General features: G+C 41.1%; 1 protein-coding gene across 1 annotated transcript in view; it reads left to right on the forward strand.

The window, feature by feature from the left end:
* The first annotated feature begins 12,098 nt into the window (after positions 1 to 12,098).
* Positions 12,099 to 21,568, forward strand: part of GRAMD1B (GRAM domain containing 1B) — a 195,063-nt gene continuing 185,593 nt past the window's right edge. Inside the window, exon 1 of the mRNA XM_037841782.1 lies at positions 12,099 to 12,428. The gene's annotated coding sequence lies outside the window, so the exon portion shown is untranslated. The remainder of the gene's footprint in view (positions 12,429 to 21,568) is intronic.

The raw sequence follows: 21,568 nt of genomic DNA on the forward strand, positions 1-21,568 counted from the left end.
ATCCAGGGTCGTGAGGTTGTTTTCTTACAGTGAGGAGTAAGCTCTTGGAATTAATATCATAATATTGACAGTTTCAAATGAAAGAATATATGTCTCAGTGAATGGGATTTAGGAAAGTAGGCTTTTGATGCCTTTGAGATTATAGCTAAACTTTGGAACAGCACTGTGGAAGCAACTATGTAATGTCATGGTGAATCCTAAGCCACGAGTCACTATTTTGCTGTGTAAACTTGGAGGAATTGTTCAGCCTTTCTGGACTCAAGTTTCCTTGGTGGCTCTCAGAGTGGCCAGGACACTAAAACTGTTACCAATATGAAACTAAGTGAAATGGAAGGAAGTTATGTTATGGGGCATTTCACCAGTGCAGAATACCAATTGAGATTTTTTTGACCCCTTTTTTATGTCTTTACAACTAGTTGTTGTTTCATGTAGCTCCTCTGCCACTTCCCTTATTTTGAGACACAGGGTCTAGATTATGTTTAAAACTAATTTTGGATCCCAGAAGCGAATAATTATCCAACTGAAGGATCATAATTTTATTTTATTTCTCACAGTATTTTGGAGGAGTTGAGTGTGTAAGTGGATGGTATGTTACAGCTTGTTGCTTTCCAAAAAAAAAAAAAAAAGCAGAATTGGATGAGGGAAGAATTCTGGGACCCCTCCCTACCCACCTTCCCGACCCCAGCCCTACAGCCAGAAGGTGTCATTTATAGGACAAATTCAAAAAGTTTTGCAAGACTGCCTATGCTCCAAGGCGCTGAAGGGTAATGACCAGTTATAGACATACATCCCCTGGGATGTATGGGTATCTGCTAGGATGATTTGGGTTATTTCTAAATTGTTGAGCATTAATTCATGCAGGGAAATCCTGCCTCCCAATACTGATGCTGATCCAACCTAGCAATTTTTAGGTTCTTGTGCTTTCCTAGACTAGATCTTAGAAGAACAGAAGTACTCTCTGCTACAGCTGAACGTAGAATGCTTCTTCTAATCTCCAGGTAAAGTGCAGTATTTATTGTTTCAGAAGAATAGATGTGATAGGATAAGGACTGAGCTGGTCTATAATCTGCCCTCTTTTAAATTTTATCTGATATTTGCCCAGCAGCAGTGCTGATTAGAGTAATCTTTATCAAGAACCAAAGAAAGAAATTTGATTATATAATTTGAACACCCAGGCTTTGTGAGGTAGAAAAAAGACCTTTGAACTGGAATTAAATTGACCTGGGAAACAAAAAAAATAGAAGACCTGGGTTCCCAAAGCTATCATCGCCTTACTATGTAACTACCAGGCATGCACTTTTAATAATTATGATAATTTGGAAAGGGCACACCTGGCCGGAAATCCTATGCCCCTTGCTGTGCAACTTACGCAAGTCACATAATTTCCTTGATCCTGTTTTCTCATGTATAAAGTAACATTATACCTACCGTACTTCCCTTATTGGGTTGTTTTGGAAATCATATTGTTATCATGTGTAGATGTGTTGTTTAAATTATGTGCTGTATAGATGCAGGTTTTCATTATGGTAGTTTTGCCTTGTCTAATGAGATGAGATCAGATGAAATCTGTCTCACCTGATCTCTAAAATTCTCCATTCTCCTTGCCTTGACCCTGCTGAGCACTTGCTTTTGTCAGCTGGGACACTTCTGGTTTTATCTGCTTTGCCTGCCCTTCCCTGCCATGACATGCAGACAGGAGTTTCTGAGAATGAGATCCTATTGTCAATTTTGTGTGTGTGTGTGTGTGTGTGTGCCTTTGGTTTTAAAAATGCACTCATTGTCCAGGCCTCTTGGTGCTGAGTTACCATAACAAAGCCTAATTACCTATTGGCAGATATTTGAGACATGCTAGCTTGAAACTCAAGGATCTTTGCCTGCAGCTAACATGTCTTCCTGTAAACACCTACCTACCTGTGGGGATTGTTCATATGCCTTATTTCAACCTTCAAAGTTGGTGACTTAAGGACCTAAAAATATAGTTCTCAAACAACAACAAAACCCACAACAAACAAGCAGCCAAAATAAGAGGCTTTAGAACATTTACAATATTCTTGCTCCAACGGTGGTGTCCTCTTCCTTTCATTTTTGGTTAATAGTAGATCCTTGACCTACTCTCACTGCATTCCAATTAGTTTCAGACTGTAGTGCAGTTACTTTGTTGAGTCAGATGATCAGATTTTAGAAAGGGGTTCAGTCCAAACTTTCAGGACTCAAGCAACATAAGTTTTGAGGACAAGGAAAAGGGAGTTTATAGAAGCAGAAGAGATGGGTGGGTGGGTTGGTAAGAAAGAAAAGGGAAGAAATCTTACTGAGAAAAGAAGAAAAGAAAGAAATGGAGGAGGAAAAGGGGAATGAAAGAACCAGGATGGGGTAAGAGGGAGGAAGGGAAGTGTCCAGGGAGAAGCCTTTATCCCCAGCTCCCCACTGGGACTGAGCAGAAACAAATGTTTCAGAGCAAAGTCAGTATGCCTGGATGTCCCTTAGATGCTTCTACTGAGCGGGCTCTGGTACTGCCAGGAACTCAAGCCTCCAGAGTCACCAGTTTTCTACCTACACGAGGTCCAGTGAACCAACTTCCCGCTGCCATCAATGTTCCAAATGGCAGTGGCAGCCATGGCCTGCACCCCTAAAAGCAGTGCAGCCCACTTCTCCTCTTTTTGAGGGCTGGGGCATCACCTGCTTACTTAGGGTTTGAGGGAAGGCAAGGAAGTCCTATGAGGAAGATGCTGGCAAAGAGAACTTCCAGCTCCCTTTATCTAGGGAGAGGCTGTGATAGAGTGAAGTGGGCAGGGAACAAGTCATTAGAAGACATGAGTTCAGGTCCCCACTCTGCCACTTAGTTGCTGAGTGGCTTCGAGGCAAGGCTCAGTTTTCTTATCTGCAAGACAGATCGCCACCTTTGCACTAACTTCATGGCTTATTGTAATGGTTTATTGAGATATGGATGGAACGAACCCCTAGAGTGCCTTGTGTCCCTCTTAGAACACTGCCCGCTGCCTGAGGTTGAAATATTTGAAGAGCTTATCTCCTTTGGTCAGTGATGTGCTCATTGAGAGCAGGATACTTCAGATTTGTCATCTGGCATCATTCCCGACACATAGCAGGTATAAGTATCTACAATAAATATCTTATAAATAAATCAGTTTGGAATGTGAAGATTTTCTTTTAGCAATCCCAGTAGGTAGATCTCTAAAAATCCTAATGTCAGCTCTGGAACCGATCTGGCTACTATTTATGTTTGATGTGGCAAGTGTGAGCTTGGTGCTATATTGGCGTAATTTATATTCCCCCAGAGATTCAGAAACAGCCAGGGACTATTTGCACATCCCCAAGTTTTACATTTGAAATTAAGGAATGAATTTAATTTTAACTATTTTTTAGGTTAAGAACTATTATATTATTTTAAAAAACAATCCATTATTATGAAGAAATGAAATATATGATGATACCACTTAAATATATCATAGAAAATTACTTGTTCCGTATATCTACAAATATCCATATATGTACATCATATATGTAATATTGCAACTTACTAATGTGAAATTTCATTCCACTTCCAGCAAATGTATACAAAGGCAACCATATAGTACTTAAATGTACTATAGATTTATGTTTATATTTTTGAATAGTTCCATTTCTCCTTTGAGTGGGAATGCCATGATTTCCTTAGTCATTCTATTGTTCAACATTTTGGTTGTTGCTAACTTTTTACTGGTAAACAAACATTCTCTCTTGAGTAATAAAGTAATTATTATTGCTGTTTGAAAAAATAAAGCTAAAGCACTTCCTTGAGTGCCTATTACGTGCCAACGCTGTATCAGGCACTTTACCTACGGTGTTTCAGTTAATTTTCCCAGCCCATAAAGTGGGTGTTATTTCCTCTTCCTACACCAAGAAGCTGAAGGCTAGAGAAGTTAGCAGCTTGGCTGAGGTCACACAGCCAGTGAGTAGCAGAGCCAGGATTTTACTCAGGGTCTGCCTAACTCCAAAGCCCCTGCTCCTTCCAACCATGAAACTCTTGGGAGCAGGATTGTAAAGTCAAAAGGAATAACTAGCTTTAGGGCACTACCTACATTCTTCTGTGTTGCTTCCCTAAAGCTTTTTGCTTTTGTATAAAGCCCCACTCCCCTGACAATACTATTTTCCCCATAACTTTGTCTAACCTTATTTTTTATGCTGAGAAGCCTCAAAGACCCACATCCATTTTCTTCATTACCTTATCTGTGCTATTTTTAAAATCAAGTCCATCTTGAGCTTGAGCTATTCCCCACCTGAAAGAAGCATCGATTATAGCACAGTGTGCCCTGAGCTCGCCCGGGCTTGGATTGTCACCACTCACCTGAAGACGGATTGCAAATGTTTTCCTCATCCCTACCCTCCCGACCAGCAATGGAGAGAAATGACAGTCCCTACCTTAGTCCTCCCCCCGCCCCTCCCACACACTTTTTCCCATTCCTTTCAGCACTCTGAGAAAGGTAGCAAAGCGTATTCTGTCTAAATGAGAGCTCAGGGGCCTATGCTTTCTTTCAGATCTTCCCCATGTTTCCTTCATTGCATTAACGGCAGTGTCTAGGCAATGTTTTTGATTAGAGGATTGATCACAGGAAGGAAATGTAATCGGGGGCCAGGGGAATGATAGGAAGCCTTTTACAGTACTCAGGGACCATTTACACGTCCCAGTTTTTTCTTTTGAAATTAAGGAATGCATTTAGTCTTCTACTACACACATGGGAATGGATCAGAAAGTGAACATGGGGTTCACTTCAATTTGTCTTCTTTCCAAAGAGCTGCAGAACACATATGATGAAGGAGGCTCCTTCAGATTCTTCAATGCGTAGTTCTTTTCCTTGCATGTCTTTATTTTATTACTCGTCTAACCATACACTGGATAAAGAGGGTGACGGTCTCAAGGTTTTTACAATCACACAGTCATAAGATAAAAGCTATATAGTTATACAGTTATTATCAAAAATCAAGGCTATTGGGTTACAGTTCAACAATTTCAGGTATTTCTTCTAGTCATTCTAATACACTAGAAACTAAAAAGAAATATCTACATAATGATTCAGTAGTCATTATCATCTGTTAAATCACAACTTCTCAGTTGCAACTCCTCCCTCTCATTTGATCATTCTCTCAATCTTCAGTGATATTTGGGCAATGATCATTCTAACTTCTACATGCTGAAAAAGGGTGCCAACATTATGGGGTAGAAGAATGAAACTGGTTGATATTCTTGGAGAGACTGGTACCTCTGGGTTTCAGGGCTTATGTGGCATAGGAATAATCTGGAGGCTTTAAGTTTCTGAAAAAATAAACTTAATTAGTAAAACTTTTATAGAGTCTTAGATAGAGCCCAGGGTATTCTTTAGGGTTTTCAGGAATGCTATTGGTTGGGACTTGGCATACTGTGGCAATTTGCAATACCTGACTGACTGAAGCTTGCATAAGAGTAACCTTCAGAATGACCTCTTGACTCTATTTGAAATCTCTTAGCCATGGAAACTTCATGTTGTTTCACTTCTTTTCCCCCTTTTGGTCAAGAAAGCATTGTCAGTTCCACTATGCCAAGGCCAGTTTCATCCCTGGGAGTCATGTCCCACGTTGCCAAGGAGACTTGTGCCCCTGGGAGTGATGTCCCATTAGAGGGGAGGGTAGTGAGTTTATTTGCAGTTTGGCTTAGAGAGAGGCCATATCTGAGCAAAAAAGAGGTTTTCTGGGGATGACTCTTAAGCATAATAATAAGTAGGCTCAGCTTTGCCGTTACAGAAATAAGTTCCTTGAGAGCAAGACTCAAGATCGAAGGCTTGGCTTATCAAATTGGGAGTCCCTAATGTTTGAGAGAATACCAGGGATTCCCCAGGTGGGGAAGTTTAATAGTTCCACATTTTTCCTCCAGTCCCTCAAGGGATTTTGCAATTTTTTTTTTTTAATTTTTGGCCCAAATTACTCTGGAATTTATCAAGGTATTACATTAACCTGTGCAGAATAACAAGATCTCATTCCCTATTCTAGTTTCCATGTAATTAGGTTGTTTAAATAGACTGACCAGACAGGTTAAGTTAGATACTATGTGTATTGGTTAGGATTCTCTAGGAAAACAGAACCAACAAGAGATATTTGTAAATAAAAATTTTTTAAAAGTGTCTCATGCAACTGTTGGGATGCATGAGTCCAGATTCCATAGGGCAGGATGCATGAGTCCAAATTCTGTAGGGCAGGCAGTGAACTGGCAACTCCGATGAAGGTATTCGATGACCTCCTCAGGAAATTCTGCCTAGCCAAAGAAGAAGTGAAAGTTCTATCTCTTCTCCCTTAAAAGTTTTCAACCAATTGGATTGAATCCAGCTGACTAAATTCTCTCATTGTGGAAGACACACCCTTACTTGATGTAATCAGCCACAGATGCAGCCAATTGACTGATGATTTAATAAACCAGCCTTCTGGTTTATTAACCAGCCACAAATGTCGTTGTAGTAATGATTAGTCCAGTGCTTGTCTGACCAGACACCTGGGCACCATCACCTGACCAAGTTGATACATAAACCTAACCATCACAGTATGCCACAGAAAATTGAAATTTTGTATAAAATAAACATCTCTTCCTTTGATCTCACACAGAAGTTGAAGTTTTAAAATACAAACAATATCATCCTTTACCCTGTATTCTGATTTACCTTAGTCCAAACCAGATCTGCTTCGTTCATATCTCTAATTGACGTCTGATCTCTTTTTCAGCTTCTTTAACAGTTGCTGTATGAAGTAACACTGACTTTCAGAGCTGCAGAGCTCTAACTCTGAGTCTCAGGTGTCACACAGATACCCGAAGTTCCAGGAAACTATCAGGTTATACACAAGAGCCCAGCATCACAGAATTTAGAAATAACAGTTAAAACTCAGGAATAAATGTGACTGCTGTAAGAGCTTATAATCTAGGCCCTGATTTTCTTATAAGCATTTTCTAAATGAAGCTATTTTCAGAAATAAAAACATTTGACAGTTGACTTATATTGGGGTCATCAGCCACCAACCATAGCAGAAATTTGGTCCTGTCTAACCTTTACATATTTTCCAGGGTTATGTTAAGTACCAGTTAGGACATAATTTAAATGCTTGCCTTGCTTCTTTCTCTCTCTTTTATAAACAGTTTTGTTCACACACCATACAATCCATCCTAAGTGTACAATAAGTGGCTGTTGATAAAATCACATAGTTATGCATTCACCACTACAGTCAATATGAGAACATTCTCATTTCTTCCAAAGAAAACGCATAGGTCTTAACCTGAGAGGTAAACGGATCCTCCATGGGTAGACCTCCAGAGGTCATCCAGTGACCGCCCCCCCACTTCCCAACTTCCAAGAAGGGGGGCTGCTGCTCCATCAGAGATGCGGTAGTTCCTGATGGGAAGCAGTTCTCTGGCCTTCTCTGACTCACACTTTTCAGTTGAGTCTTCTGTAGTCTCATGGGTGGCTAGTATGCCAGAAAGGACTGTTTCTGCAGAACTAAGAGTAAGGAAAAAGTGATTGTTCTGAGAAGATATAGTTCAATTCAGCATTGTTCATCTCCAACCTTGTCTAATAAAAACAAGTGGATATTATTTGTGCAATGGGTGGCCTTAGAAAGGAAAACTTAGAAGAAAGTGTCAGTAGTCTTACGTATCTATTATTGTTATTATCACTATTATTATTATTATTTCTAGTACTTATTGAGCACTTACTGTGTGTGATAAGCTCTCTCCACACCTTATCTCATTGTATTCTTCCAACAACCTTCTGCGGTAGTAGGACCAGTTTTGCATATAGAGGCCTAACTCCTTCACTTATTGCAAAGCTTTTTTCACATATGACAAAGAATTAGGTCCCATGGATGACTTCATTATCTTCTCAATCAGTGTCCTGGAGAGCCAGGGTCTATTTGATCTTGGGATGAAGCTCTGTATTATCAATGTCCTGCAGGGCCAGTTAGGTCTTTGTCAAGTGAAGCTCCTTTTTATCTGTTAGGTCTTTGATCTGGGTGGGATGCACTTACCAGCCCATTAATTCTTCTGCCAAGATTCTTTTTGGGTAAATAAATGGCATTAGGTTCTCAGACACTTTAAAAAAAAACCTACTCAGCTCTTCCTTCTAATCTTTGTTTTAAAAATTTCACAGTAACTTTCCCTGTTAGACACCGTTTAATTAACTAACATTTGCTTTAAGTCTTCATCGGTGAAAGAGTGACTTTGAGGCTTGCTTTTAGTGTTTCTTATTTTGGCTCCATACTGCCTCAAGAATGTTCTAGCTATCGTGTACACATACATAGCCTCTGTGCAAAAACACATTATCTGCTATTACTGTAGCTCAGCCAAGGATTAAATTGGTATCTTATTACTGGGTTTTTAAAAATTTCCTATTGCATCAGTTTCTTAAAAGTTTTAGAAATAAATAAAAATGGTTTAACTTTGGCTCAAAGTGGATTTTCCCCTGCAGCTGATTTTAAAGTAATATATAGCTTAATATAAAAACTAGCATTCTGAATACAGTTAGTCTTCAAAGTGGATTAGGGTTGTTGTGCTTTGGGCATTTCCAAGGCATTTGTTACAGTACATTGCATTAGCTTTACCAGTTCCTTCCCCTGTAATGAAAGTGATGGAAAGATCACCACTTGAATAGAAGAACCAAATGCTATCTTTTAACTTCTTTTGAGTGTGATGGAGATGATAACTGAAGGGCAAAACCATTCCCATTGTAAGGAAGCAAGGAAGCATTCTCTAGTTCCTTTAGAAAAGGCAAGTACAGAAATCTGAGATGCTGACAAGCCCATCAGTTCTATTCATACTAGTCATAATTATAACAGTAATGATCATCGTTGTCCCAATTTTTACCATTTTCCACCCCCCCCTCTCTGCAGGCCTTAAAATAAACAAACCTGGAATTTAAGCTATTCACTTGACCTCAGTCTTTATCCACCTTTCTTTGTGAGGGGGGAACTCCTAAAATGATAAATGGATTTCATATATGCAGCCTCAGTGGCAGTATGGAAATAAAGGTGGATCTCTACAGCAAACCATGTTGTGTTCCTGATGTGTCCTCGTAACTAGACATCCGTGCTGCCTGGATGTATTAGTGATGAGTGTGTGATGCTTAGACATGTGAGTGCAGACCTAAAAAGAATACAACAGGGGACTTTTCTTAGCTTTTATGGTGTATGAGGGACTGTGCTAAGGGCTGTACGTGGATTATCTTCTCTCTGACAACAAGCCCATGAGATAAGTGCTATTGATATCAACCTGATTTTTCACACGGATTAGCAAATAATGGGCCCACTATTTGTGCCCAGGCATTCTGATTTTAGACCCTTGCTTTTAACTCATAGGGCATGCTGCCTCCCCATAAGTGAGGAAATAAATGAATATGACAAGCGTAATATAATTGAAAAGTACACCTAAGTGTCAGGAGCATACAAACATGTCTGCCAGCCTGAAAAGTTCATATATCCAGGTTTTATATCTGCATTTCTATATGTATCTTTATTTCCAACAGGCCATGTGACAGATATTAAGAATTCATGTTTGTACAACTAAGTGCTGATAATGTGAGATATGGATGGATTATGGAGGAGAAACCATATGCTATGTGAACTTAGGAACCCGTTACTTTATAAGACAAGTCCTTAATCCTGAGGCTTGCTCTTGTGAAACTTACGTTTGTAAAGGGGAGGCTATGCCTAGCAGTCACCTCAACAGAACCTCTTTTGTTGCTTAAATGTGGACTTCCTCTCTCTAAGCACAACTCTGCAAAAAAAAAAAAAAAAAAAAAAAAGAATCTATGTTTTTTTTGTGTGCAAGTCACAGGCAGTGGTTGTATGGAATAGGTGCATGAAGAGGTTATCATATCGTGTACTGAGATGTCAACATCAAAGACTGAGATAAACTCCACCCCAGAGGGGACGGAGCCAACTATGTGAGACCATAAGATCCGGGGTCAGATCATCCAGTTTGAAACCCAGCCCAGCTGCTCATTAATGTGTGTCTTTAAATGACCTTTCCAAGCTTCTTTTTTTTTTTTCATTTGAATATGAGGATAACAGCTAACTCACTGGGTTGATTTGAAGATTAATTTAGATAATGCCTGGTTCATAATGAGTGAGCAGTAAATGTTAGCTAGTCTTATTATTATTGTATTTGAGTATTGGTCTAATTTATAAATCCTTTCCTCACCTTCAGTGTAGAACCTGTGTATGTAAGTTGCTCTTTGTAACATTCCGCCTCAGAAAACAAGCGAATTGCTCCTGGAATCTGGGCCACACTTCTTCATTTATGGTCCTCCATGCCCATAAAATGAAAAACAAATTGTTTTGACAATGTGCTGTAGTCCCAGGTAGGGCATTAGAGGGTACTGTCAGTAAAACAGTAACAGAGGAAGGATGAAGTAGTTTGGCCTTTAAAAGTATGTAGTAACTTCTGTAAATCTAAAACTGCTAATCTATATATATAATATATATAATGTACTATATATAAAGGACACAGTGATGTTTCTGGATTAATTCAATCTGATCATTGTTTGTGCCAGACTAAGCAGGGTAACAAAAGTGGGCATAGAGTAGGACTTCTTGGGTCTATTTCCTCATCTATAGAATGCAGAGGTTGGCTTCCTCAAAGGTATTTTTCAGATTTGAAACTCGGACTGAATGAACAGACATGGAGGGGGAATTAAATATTGTCTTAATATCTGCTTTATAATCAGAATTAGCAGACATTCCTTAGGCAAATATAGAAGAGGATGGTTATTTTCTGGAGGGCTGGGCAGCACCAGAGCTCAAGTCTGGCTGAGTTTCCCAAAGGAAAGTTGTAGGTGAAAGAGGATTGACTAAAATCCAGTTCAGAGTATTTTCTTAAGAGTTAATAGATCAACAGCTGTTTCCAAGTGCATTTTTTTGTTCCTTCCTTTAATTGCTCCCTGAAGATCCATAGTCCAAACACCCTTACCTAAGAAACCTGAGCTTTTAGGTAATCAGGAATGAGTGTTCTGGGCAAAGAGCATTACAGTCCCAGGTTACTTCTCCTGAGACCTCCTATGTGATGTGGGCTGAGTGTGACATGCTAATCCAAGGGAAATTATGACCACAGTCAGGGTCCCTAGGGAAACTGCAGGGCTGTGGCAGATGATATTCTTCAGTCTTTGTCGCTCCAGAAGGGCTTTGCAGTAGAGGAGCAATCTCTAGAGAGTTTGAGGCTGGGAAGCTAATTACACTGGGTGCCTCTTCCAACCTGCCGACACTGTTCCCTGTTCTGCCCAGTCTCCCGCCTTCATTTTTCCTTTCATGGTCATTTACTGAGCATACATGTGATGTGAGCAGTGAGCTCAGGAACAGGATGACAAAAATGATTGGGGATGACAAAAATGAATGGGACATAAATCCTGCTTTTACAGCAGTTACCATCTAAGGCAAGGTGGAAAATGCATATTGATAATTATGATACAAGGTGAAAAATGATGCATTGGAAAGAGGTATTGGTAAAGTACTCTGAGGTTTTTTGTTTTTTTGCACTAGCAAAGATTGATTTAAATGAATATCAAGGACATTCTTAAAGAAGAGAAGTTGTGAAAGGCAATCAGAAGAGCAAGAGCATGTAGGGGAAAACTCATTAAACCTTAGACCTGCAAGTGCCTTCCAAGGTCATCTGGTCTCAACCTCATTGTCCTCAATGGGTTCAGTCTCTTCTTGAATACCTCCAGTGACGGGGAACTCACCATTTGTTTTTGTATTAACAGTGTTATCTCCTCAGAAACAATATAATATTAGATGTCTGGTCCCTGAAAGGAGTGGGGGATGGATCTCTAAGAATGGATGTGTATGCCTGTGTGTGTGTATGGGGCAGGGCAGTGGCCTGGATTTGAAATATTCTAGTGGGGATTTCCCTGAAGGACATATGGGACCAATGAGTGCTGACTGGTTGTTCTTTGAGTTAAGCTGGGCAGATTTTATTATGGTGGGGATGGAGCCTAATGTCCTGGTTCCAAGGTCCAAGGATACAGGAGGCAAACTTGCTCAGAATGAGATCACATGTGCAAGCCTTCAAGAAGGGAGACTTTGCTCTGGCTAGGAAGATTTAAGCTGCCGTGTCACTGAGTCCTGAAAACAAGTTAGATCTACCATCGGAAGCTAAATTAAAGCCTTAAGACCAGAGAGAAGCTACATTTAAAGGCCTTTTAGTGTTTACTAAGCTACAATTTCAGCAGGAGTTGGCAAGCCTCATTTTAAGCAAACCAACCTCGTAGACTCTTGTGCCAGCCCATTTGTAAAAGGCCAGCAGTTTCTCCTCTGTGTATTTGAAGCCCCTGCTTGGAGTGTGGACAATCTTCAGGAATAGGAACCTTGACGCGTCAGGATTACAGAGCTCAGCTGACTTGCCTCAGATCTACAGGTAGACTTCTTAACAGGTAAGAAGTATTAGAGGAATTAGGTAAAAAGTAGCAACAGGGCTACGCTTGTATCATTAGTTGAAAATGAGAAACTGCTTATGTGACCAGAACATGCCAGGAAAACGTATTTCCTGCTATAATTTCTAGCAAGGGAGTTCTAAATATTTGGGATAGCATTTCTTTTTAAAATATTTAGAATTCAAAAGGAACTCCCAAGGAAACTGGGATTAGCTTTGTGGTATGATTTGGTAAGGAACAAACAGAAATTGATTGAATTAAATAGGGAAACAAAGTATATCAGTTTGCAGAACTGCAGCCTCCAATAATAATATACCACAAATTACAAATCAAAGTTTTCACAAAAATAACGGAGAGAACCAGTTTGAATGGTAGCCGAAAAAAATATATTTTACAGAAAGTAGAGCTCAAATAATAGTGAAGTGGAGAGAACACTGGTTTCGGATTCAGAATACCTGGACTTAAACCACATCTCTGATGCCTAAAGTTCCTAATCTCTCTAAGTCTCAGTTTCCTCAACTGTAAAGTAGGAAAAAGTGACACTTACATCATCAGATTATTATGAGGCTTACATGAGAAACTATGATTCCTGGCTCCGTAAATCTTAGGTGAATCTGGAAAATTTTAGGACATTGAAACATTTTAATCAATGCCTGACTGAAGCAGATATTTCATTTGGTTCATGTCCTGGTTTTCACATATTTGTTTTGAACTGAAAGGATAAAAGCATGTAAGTTGGTTATTTACAGATATACTTTTATTAAGTAGTGGTGGTCTTGAAAAACTGTATGAATGAAGTAATATTTAAAATGCATATGGAGAAGAATTTCTCACATAAAGAAACTCTATTTGTGCAAAGCAAAAAGGCCTTTCTGAAAGCAAATAGCTGTTCTCTTATATCTTTTGTGCAATTCTTAATGTTCACATGTTGGGATTAGTTCTAGAGAGGCATTTGGGTTTGATTAACTTTGTGCTCTGTGTGGGCTTTGGCAGGAGTTAGGTGCACACAGAATGGATGTGGACAAAAGCCGAATGACAGGACTCCTAAGTGCAATTTGTTTTCTAATTATTCTTTGAGGTCAAGGTACTACTTCCAAATTCATAAAGGTAAGCATTAAGGTAGAGTTTCACTTACACAAAATAATTTCAGTTTCCACCTTCTGACCTTGGTCAAAGATTTATCCTGCTCACACCTCAGTTTCTCACCTGTGACAGACTGGAGGAAGGCTGGCCATTGGACTAAATATCTAATGTCCCTTCCAGGCCTATAATTCTGTCACCCAAGGAAGGCCTATTGCTTATAAAAATTTCTGTTTGTCAGAGAGAGTTAGTATGCTTTCCAAACATCCAGGGAGTGGGTGAAGATACAGAAAGTGGGGCTCACTTTTTTCCTGGAAATATGGAGAACAAGGTCACTCTGTGATCAGTGACTTTTTTCATGTGTGTTTGGAACCTCAGTTATTCAGTAGAAGGCTTCTTCATGGACTGTGCCTTATTCAAGTTTATAAATGGAATAAAAGTGTTTGTACATGTAAAGAAAATCTATTTTAATGAATCCCTTTTATAAAACAAATGATTTGTATTACATGAATGATCATTCCAAACTGATGTATTTTTAAGTCTGGATTTTCGTGAGAAAATGAGAGCAGTGGGCCAGAATCTCTTAGCACCTAGAAGAAGGGAGCTGGGGATCAAGCATGGATGCCTGCCACTTGGGACAGTTTCAGGGCAGAGTGCAGCCCCGGGACAGGCAAAACAGACTGTTCCTGAAAAGTGGAAACATCGGATAGTATGACTTTTATAGAGGCCAGAGCTCACGCCAAAAGTGGAATGGTATAGGGATGAATTATTGTCAGTTACTCCCTCCAGATGCATTCCTTGCAGAAAGATAAATGACTCATGAGGCCGTGGGTAGCTTTGCCCTGAGCTGGATTCCAGGGACAGCCAATGGAAATTCTCCTTGAACCCCAGCCTTCTTCAGTTCCTTCCTGTGTTATTACAAAACAATTTTTTTTTTTTTTTTTTTTTTTTTTTTTTTTTTTTTTTTGCTTGAAATGGTACCTAAAGGCTGAATATCCCTCTGGTGCTTGGCAAACACACTGTCATATCCCTTCATAATTGGCCAACCACTTCTAGTCTGACTTTGACAGTTTCAGCATTACTTCTCAGGGTAATAAGTGATCATGGTACTACTCAACCTTAGATGTGACTGGTGCACACTGCTGAAACATCTCTACCTCTCTGAATCTTGGTTTGCTTGTCTGTAAAAGGTGCCCACTGTTTTCTGATTAAGGAAGGTAGAATGGCCTGAGTTCCTGTCAGAAATAAAAACCGAAGGTGTTTGCTTTTTCAATTAAAAGGAATAATTTCCTAATGTCCTTCTCCTTGAGTGACCTAAACTTCCAGCTCTTTCTGTCTTGGTCTCTGCATCCAAAGACCTTTATAATCTGTGAAGCTTCACCTTTTTGTTATGTGATCTTAGTAAAAGATGTAGGTAGCATGTAGGTTCCCTGTGCCTCAATTTTCTAATCTGTGAAACAGAAGGAATGGGGTAGATAAAGTGATGGTTGCACCAGATCTTTGACATCTCCACTCCATCATTCTGGAATTTTGTGATCACAAGAATGTAAGGTCCTCAAGGGCACAGACTTCTTTTTGTGCCCCCACATTTTCCAGCGGCTAGAACAGAGTGTACCCCATAAATGTATGCTGACTAAATGAATGAAAGAAGATTTATAGTAGATACACTGTCTTCCACTTACCCCCCACCCAACTGAACGCTGTGCTCCAGTCAAACCATTCTTTTGGTAATTCCGAGAACACACCATGCTTGCTCTTACACCTCAGTGCCTTTGCTTGTGTGGTTCCCTCTGCCTGGAAACGTGCCCACCTTGGTCTATCTGGAAAACTCCACTCACCTTCAAACCTTCGCTGAGAACTGTATTGCCTGTGAAGTTCTCTGTAGATCAGGAGCATTCTTCTCTGTGTTCACACTGCATTTTGTGCCTCTTTCTATTGAAGTGGATTTTCTTACCAAATTGAACTTCTTGCGTTGGTTTTCTTCCACCATTCCCCTCCCTACCCAACCCTGGTGCAGATTTGATGCAACTGAAGCCAAGTTCATCTTTGATAGGCATTCAAAAAATGTTTTCAGGAATAAATGAATAGTTTTACCAGAAACTTTATAGAAACCCTTCAGTTTCATATTGTGCTTGAAGTCTGGGCATATGAAATACTTTTTAATTGATTTGCTAAATTACCAGGTACACTACCAAGCTTCAATTTTGTTAGTAGATACATGTAGAGCTCCATTTTAAGTGACATAATCACACAGTCACATTTTGTTTCTCTGACACAGAACATTGACCAACAATAAAACACACAAAGATTAAACACACACACACACACACACACACACACACACAAACCCTTATCCACGTCCTCCAAATGTCATTCACCACTATAACTCCTGGCCTTAGAACAGTGATGAGCACATAGTAGATGTTCAGTAACTATTTGAGAATGAATAAATTTCTCTCACTCCTTTCACTGCCTAATTTCTGGAAAGAGCAGTCTAATTTTGTGGACTCCATTTATTCATTCCCTATTTAATCTTTAACCCATAGCAATTTCATTTCTTCTCTTGCCACTCCACTGAAATTGTTCTCTTAAAGGTCATCATTGACTGTTCCGGTTTGCCAATGCTGCCATTATGCAAAATACCAGAAATGCATTGGCTTTTATAAAGGGGGTTTATTTGGCTACAAATTTACAGTTCTAAGGCCATCAACAAAATGATACCTTCACTGAAGGATGGCCGAAGGTGTCCGGAAAACCTCTGTTAGCTGGGAAAGCACATGGCTGGTGTCTGTTGATCCCGGGTTGTTTTCCAGCTCCCCTCTCAGCTCTTGTGTGTCTTTGGTTCTTTCTTCCGGGATGTTTCTCTCTAAATGCCTGGGGGGCCTGTTTTAGCATATCCCAGGGCAAACTCTCGGCTTCATCTCTTAGCTAAATGTCCTTCTGTCTGCATCTCCAAGTATCTCTAAGCATCAGTGACAGCAAGTGTCTGGGCCTGTGTGGCTCTTTTCAAAGGACTCCAGTAAACTAATCAAGACCCACCCTGAATGGGCGGGGCCACACCTCCATGGAAATTATCTAATCAAAGGTATTACCCACATTTGGGTGAGCCACATCTTCATGGAAACACTCAATCAAAATATTCCACCCAACAAGATTGGATTAAAAGATCATGGCTTTGTGGGGTCCATAATATATCCAAACCGGCACAACGACCTAATTATAAAATCTAATGGAATTATCTCAGTCTTCGTCCTGCCTGACTTCATTATGGCATTTGGCATCATTTATCTTTTTGAAATGTGGTATAATTGGAAAAGCATGTGTTGTAGAGTAAAGTAGAAAGTAGTTTAAATTTATGCTTCTCTTCCACTTACTAGCTGTGTTAACTTGGGTAAGTCCATTTTAAAGTCTCGTGCTCCTAAAATGGGACTTCTCTTCTGATAGCTATGTCTTAGGGCTGTTGTGGGGGTGGAATGGGATTTTATGCATGAAGCACTTAGCACGTTGCCTGGCTTACTGTAGCCATTCAATAATTTTGGCTCCTTTCCCCTCTTGACTTCTGAATCATTGCTCTCTCTTGATTTTCTTCCAACCCATCTCACTGAATAAAACTTTATAGGGCTCTTTACTCCCTCTTTTTTTCCTTGCCTGTTCCTCTCATCCCACATTTTTCCCTCGCCCCATTTCAGACTTTCTCTGTCTCTCACCTGACTATTTGCCATGCATATAGTTGATATTTAAAAAATATTGACTGAATGAATGGACAGTGCCTTAACTCGCCTCTGTACTTCCTATCCTCCACTTCTCCAGTATGTATTTTGCACTGTCAACAGAGTCGATGTCACTCAAATCAGGTCCATAATGCCACCTCCTACCCCGCCCCAAACAAAACAAAACCAAAAAGCCAAACTTGAATAACGTTCCTTTGTCTGAAGAATAAAATCTAAGACATTCAACACTCTCTACAATCTGACCCTCTTATTTGTCCAGCCTCATCTCCTATTATGTCCTTCCATGTGTCCTGACATCTTTCTCTCTTGCCAAAAACTCTCCACGAGGTTTCATTCCTCACTGCCTCGAATCATGCTGTTCTTTTATTCCAGAATGCCCTATTCTTCTTTTCTATTGAAATTCATACTTTAAGGCTTGACTTCATAAAGCCTGCCCAGACCATCTCTTTCTCTCCAGTTAAAATTTATCCATCTTTCTACTCATGGGTTATATTTTGCACTTATTTAATTCTGCCTTGTGAGAGTGTGTGTTCCAAGGCAGCAACTGGGTCTTATTTATCTTGCTATATCTCCAGCACTTCCCCGGTAAGGTGCCTTACAAACAGTGCTCCAGCTTAACAACTAGTTATAGAATTAAACCGAATTGAAAATTTTGTTTTCTATCAAGGGTATCATAAAGGAGACTTAATTAAGTATAATAATGGCCAACATTTATAGAGCACTATTCTAAGAGCCCTGCATGTATCAACTCATTTAATGCTGACCACAGCCCCAGGAGGAAGATGCTAGTGAAGATCTTGATTTTGATCAGGAAACCAAAGACTGAAAGTTAAGTAAGTTACCCCAAAGCAAGCAACTACTAAGTGGTGAAAGGGTTCTTAAACTGAGATTGAGTGGCTTTGGCCTGTGCACTTAATCACTAGTTCATAGGGCCTGATAATATTTGCAAAGCATCTGAGGAAAGCAGCATGAAACACAGAGCAGACTACCTGCCCTCCCTGGTATATTGGAAGCAAGGGGATGGATGGGGGTGACCTCGAGGTCTTTTCCAGCTCTGGTTTGCACAATGGCTGTCCTTGTAAGACATAGAGGACGAGATGATCTCTCTCTCTCTCTGTCTCAATATCCTGATTTCAATAACAGGGACAGTCAAGTGTTGTGCAAAACATTCTTAAGCCTCTGGATGAGCAGTTAAACTGGGGAGGCTTATCTGGTGACAGGCCTTCTTCTGCAGTGACGTCATTGCTCACCCTGGCCCCTGCCGAGGGCGAGCTGAACCTGAACGCTCCCCGACCTTGTGCCTTCCCCACAGCTGAGCGCTCTGTTCTCAGGAACTGAGGCACCATCAGAGTCTCATGGCGTTTTCTTCCTGTTCCCTCCAAAGGAGAAGCTGGACTTTGTGGCTGTTCAGCTGTGTTTTTTATTCAGATTGTGTTTAAGCAGCCGCAACCTCCTCCTCCACCCTCCTCCTGTAACCACACAACCTCAGTGGCGTTTTCCTCTGACACTTCTGAAGGAGCTAGTTCCTGCACAGGGAAATGACGTAGCGGTTAGTGAAAAGAATAGAAGGAGACCCAAAATTCAGGGGCTAATGCTCCTTCTCTCCAATTCTTTCTCCTGTCCCATCCTCCCCTCCACCTGTTTTCCCCATTTCCACTCTAGAGATTGATCCCTGTACTTCTCTTTCACCATGCAAGATATTAAACCTGTTTGTGGGTCTCAGGGAGTTGCTTAGTACCTGGTAATCAAAATGCCTGTAGTCAGAAATACTTCCGCCCAAATAGTCTTTGTTTTAGGCATAAGTGAATTGCTTTTGTTTTAAAGAGGGGCAGCCTGGACTTATGGACCTACAGTGGTAGAGTGGGGGACTGGGCCTTTAAGAGATAATCTCTTTCCTGCCACGGCCTCTAACTAGGCTCCAGTTACCTTTAAGGATCTGCAGAGAAAGCCATTCTAACCATCCTTGGCCATGCATTCCAGTCTTTAACTGGCCTTAGCCTTGGTAAATGTTTACCATTTACTCTGAGTCCCCACCCCCAACCCCCTGCCCTGTGGGCCCTGCACAAACTCATTTCCTTTTGTTCAGCACCTCAGCACCAGAAAGAGAGCCAGAGAGTACTATCTGGCCATCCTTCATTTTGTGTTTGATACAGTTAATAACCTTGCTCTCACAGCATCCTCCACTTTTCTATAGTAATTCTATAGTAATGCCCGCTGCCTGTTTTCTGTTTTTTTGTTTGTTTATTTTTGCCTTGTACATGGGTCAGTCCTGGTGTTTGGCCTTGAGAAAGAGATTTTGTGTCCCACCTTTGAGGCTGGGGACTCTCTGTTTTGTAGAGACACTCCGGCCTGTGCTCTCGGGGGTGGCCTGCCCCAGCATCCCTGGGGCAGGTGGGAAGGGTGCAGTCAGTGGGTGCTGGGGCATTCCACCTCCGGTTCATCTGGATATAAGCCCAGGAGAAATCCAGCCTCACAGCTGCTATTTTTCACTTACGTTCCCTCTAAGAAGTTTTGCTTGAATGATGGACTCCCAGTTTGCGGGTCTCTAGAAGTAATAGACAGGTGTTGGGTGTCTTGTGTCAATAGGAAAACGGAGCCGGACAGCCAAGAATAAAGAACAGTTGCTTGGTAATATGAGCTCATTTCATTTAAAGTCAGAGGCCTGGCTGTGGGGTGGGGAAAGGGGTGGCTTGGTGGTTCTGGCTACCTCTGTCTGGGGGGCCAAAGGTGAAGTCAGTTTCCCAGGGAACAGTGGAGTCCCCTGAGAACCAAGTATGGGAGAAAAGTGGAGAGGGGGGATTTGGGGAGAGAATACAATAGCTGCCATTCTGAAGGAGGTCAGCTTTTGTCCTGACCCCCAGACACCAGCTGCTCTGGGAAATTGTTTTTCAAAACTGCGCCTCCGTTTCCCCACCTGTAAGATAACTGAAGGAATTGAGTAGCTATATGTAACCCAACTGAAGTCAAGGCTGATAAATTTCTGGTGCTACAGGGGCCCTGCTTTTCAGAACTGATGCATTTGATTACAATTTGGTGACCTCTCACTGGCTTTCAGTTCTGACTTTGTCATTGATTAGCTCTGTGACCTTGGAGATATTACTGAATCTCTCTGTTTCTTACTTTAAACAATTATAAAATGAGGGTAGTAATGATAACATCAGTTCTACCTCACTCCTAGCATCACTGGGAAGATAAAATATTAAGTATGAAAGTCCTTTAAAAAAGTGTAAAGGTCACTGTACAATTAAAAAGTGCAGGATACTGGGCAGAATCAAAGGAGGGAGAGACTGGGTTTTTCCCTCATTGAGCTTACAGTCTTCACAGGAATGATAGTCTGCGGTTTGGGGCATTGCACTTTTCAAAGCACTGTGCTACTTATTGACTTACCTGATAGTGCCATAGTAAACAAGCGAATGGGACCTGCCAGGGGAGACTGGGGATGTGTTCTGAATAGGTCTTAATGGATGAAAAGGATCTGGCTGGATGGAAAGAAGGGCACTGGAGGCGGAAGTGAGCCAGGTCCCTGTCAGAGACCTCCCCAGGTGTCTGCTTCCCAATCAAGTGAGACCATTTCAGATTGGTTTGGAGGATGTTTTCCCTCAGGCCAGGTGAAATGTAAATGATCATTCTCAACCCACTGCTGTGCCCAAGGTTTAAATTAAATCTCATAGGATTTCAGGTCCAGAATCTACTGTGGGCGGGAAGAGTGGCTGGAGGAAAGTGTGTGGGAAGAGGGAGCCCATGGCTTTTCTTCCTTTTAAGAAACATACATTTAAATTCAGGGTGCCCACAGTAAACTGAAAAAGAGCTGCTCCCCTTGTTAAACCGCCCTTTAAACCCCAGAATATCCATCTCATCTTTTGGCCCTGGCCCTGTGGACCCTCTTTTCATTTATTTATTTGGCCTCCAAGTGACCATAGTGTCCCAGGTCCTTTTCCCTTTAAATTCGTGAAACCCTGGCTTCCTTCTTCAGCAGCCCACCCAGCAGGCGGCTCCTTGAACTGGGCAATTATCAGATCCTCTGCAAAGCCCTTGTCCTTGGAGGAAATCCAAGACAGTGAACAACTCTGTGAAGCCTTGGCTTAGCTCCGGATTCTGGAGTTTGGGGTTGTTGCCCAGTCTCCTCAGCAATTCCCTGGGCCGGAAGGGGTGTCCTGCTCCTCTGTTGCCAGGCCCGGCACCTGAGGTGAAGGGGTTTCCCCTTTCCTTGCTGCATCCGGGAGTTAAAATGGAGTGATACCAAACCAGCCCTGAGAGAGCCAGTGGCCGGATCTGGAGAAGAGCCAGAGACACGAAGGGTTCCAGGGAGTCATTTACGGGTGGACCTGG

Source organism: Choloepus didactylus, chromosome 6 (genome assembly GCF_015220235.1).
Source record: "Choloepus didactylus isolate mChoDid1 chromosome 6, mChoDid1.pri, whole genome shotgun sequence".
Taxonomy (NCBI): Eukaryota; Metazoa; Chordata; class Mammalia; order Pilosa; family Megalonychidae; genus Choloepus; species Choloepus didactylus.